The sequence below is a fragment of the Oncorhynchus nerka genome, linkage group LG15 (assembly GCF_034236695.1).
Source record: "Oncorhynchus nerka isolate Pitt River linkage group LG15, Oner_Uvic_2.0, whole genome shotgun sequence".
NCBI lineage: Eukaryota > Metazoa > Chordata > Actinopteri > Salmoniformes > Salmonidae > Oncorhynchus > Oncorhynchus nerka.
In genome coordinates, this window is record NC_088410.1 from 24,437,531 (window position 1) to 24,440,030 (window position 2,500).

The window sequence follows — 2,500 nt, forward strand, 5'->3', positions numbered from 1 at the left end:
CTTTGAGTTGACTCGTGTCTCATATGAATTAGACCTGGTGGTTTACTGAGAACCCTACCACACCTCGTGTTACACACCTTTGAGTTGACTCGTGTCTCATATGAATTCGACCTGGTGGTTTACTGAGAACCCTACCACACCTCGTGTTACACACCTTTGAGTTGTGACTCGTGTCTCATATGAATTCGACCTGGTGGTTTACTGAGAACCCTACCACACCTCGTGTTACACACCTTTGAGTTGACTCGTGTCTCATATGAATTCGACCTGGTGGTTTACTGAGAACCCTACCACACCTCGTGTTACACACCTTTGAGTTGTGACTCGTGTCTCATATGAATTAGACCTGGTGGTTTACTGAGAACCCTACCACACCTCGTGTTACACACCTTTGAGTTGTGACTCGTGTCTCATATGAATTAGACCTGGTGGTTTACTGAGAACCCTACCACACCTCGTGTTACACACCTTTGAGTTGACTCGTGTCTCATATGAATTCGACCTGGTGGTTTACTGAGAACCCTACCACACCTCACACCTTTGTGTTACCTGGTGGTTTACTGACCTTTGAGTTGTGACTCGTGTCTCATATGAATTAGACCTGGTGGTTTACTGAGAACCCTACCACACCTCGTGTTACACACCTTTGAGTTGTGACTCGTGTCTCATATGAATTAGACCTGGTGGTTTACTGAGAACCCTACCACACCTCGTGTTACACACCTTTGAGTTGTGACTCGTGTCTCATATGAATTAGACCTGGTGGTTTACTGAGAACCCTACCACACCTCGTGTTACACACCTTTGAGTTGTGACTCGTGTCTCATATGAATTAGACCTGGTGGTTTACTGAGAACCCTACCACACCTCGTGTTACACACCTTTGAGTTGTGACTCGTGTCTCATATGAATTAGACCTGGTGGTTTACTGAGAACCCTACCACACCTCGTGTTACACACCTTTGAGTTGTGACTCGTGTCTCATGTGAATTAGACCTGGTGGTTTACTGAGAACCCTACCACACCTCGTGTTACACACCTTTGAGTTGTGACTCGTGTCTCATGTGAATTAGACCTGGTGGTTTACTGAGAACCCTACCACACTTCGTGTTACACACCTTTGAGTTGTGACTCGTGTCTCATATGAATTAGACCTGGTGGTTTACTGAGAACCCTACCACACCTCGTGTTACACACCTTTGAGTTGTGACTCGTGTCTCATATGAATTAGACCTGGTGGTTTACTGAGAACCCTACCACACCTCGTGTTACACACCTTTGAGTTGTGACTCGTGTCTCATATGAATTAGACCTGGTGGTTTACTGAGAACCCTACCACACCTCGTGTTACACACCTTTGAGTTGTGACTCGTATCTCATATGAATTAGACCTGGTGGTTTACTGAGAACCCTACCACACCTCGTGTTACACACCTTTGAGTTGTGACTCGTGTCTCATATGAATTAGACCTGGTGGTTTACTGAGAACCCTACCACACCTCGTGTTACACACCTTTGAGTTGTGACTCGTGTCTCATTCTCTGTATTTCATTTGACAGGTAGGAGACTTAGAAACTCCCTCAGGCTGCATCTCAGTAGAGCCTAAAATGGGTTCTTCTCCATGTCTCCTCCCTTTCACATACAGATGTAGGATCTTAATTTGAGCCAGTTTGCAATGGCAGGAAAATAACCAGTCAGCAACAGGATTTGTGAATTATTATGTTTAGGGGTTGATACATTTTTTGTAAGGAAAAATCAAGCCTGACATTTTAAAGTGGAAATGACAAACTTTTAGAAGCCTTTTTAAATTCTCAGCTACAAAAGAGTGATCAAATTCAGATCCTACATCTGTACACTGCCCCCCTGGAAGCACAGGGAAAGTAAGTAGCATGGCATCTGTCCAGTTGTTTCCTATCAGTGCAGAATCAGATGGAAATGAAGGAAATGACACAAGGAGAAACAGCCTTAATTAGACAGGGGAGCGTCTCCAGTCCACACTATTGAGATGCCTTACCTCACCTGAACCTCTGTACCAATAACAGTGTTACTGTCTCTGCTGTGCTCCTCTGGTTCATGTTGTAACAAGGCAGCACCTTTCTGAGTGTGCGTGTCTGTGTGTGTGTGTGTGTGTGTGTGTGTGTGTGTGTGTGTGTGTTTGTGTATGTTCAGACTTGAAAGAGAAGAGAGGCTTGTACAATCAGTCCTGAAGCTCTAGCAGGCGTGGCTCACTTTTTGAGCGAACACTAATGTGTGTGTGCTTGCTTATGTGTGTGTGTGTGTTAGTGTACGAGGGTGTGTGTGTGTGTGTGTGTGTTAGTGTACGAGGGTGTGTAGTGTACGAGGGTGTGTGTGTGTGTGTGTGTGTGTGTGTGTGTGTGTGTGTGTGTGTGTGTGTGTGTGTGTGTGTGTGTGTGTGTGTGTGTATTTTGTCTTTGTGTATGTTCAGACTTGAAAGAGAAGAGAGGCTTGTACAATCAGTCCTGAAGCTCTAGCAGGCGTG

At 45.1% G+C, this 2,500-nt stretch overlaps 1 protein-coding gene and 1 long non-coding RNA gene across 4 annotated transcripts in view; one reads left to right on the plus strand and one right to left on the minus strand.

Moving 5' to 3' along the window:
• Positions 1-2,500, minus strand: part of LOC135560148 (uncharacterized) — a 630,141-nt gene that overhangs the window by 112,624 nt on the left and 515,017 nt on the right. The window lies entirely within an intron of this gene.
• The window catches only part of LOC115125364 (platelet-derived growth factor subunit A), a 12,107-nt gene that overhangs the window by 7,991 nt on the left and 1,616 nt on the right, over positions 1-2,500 (plus strand). The gene's annotated exons all lie outside the window — the stretch shown is intronic.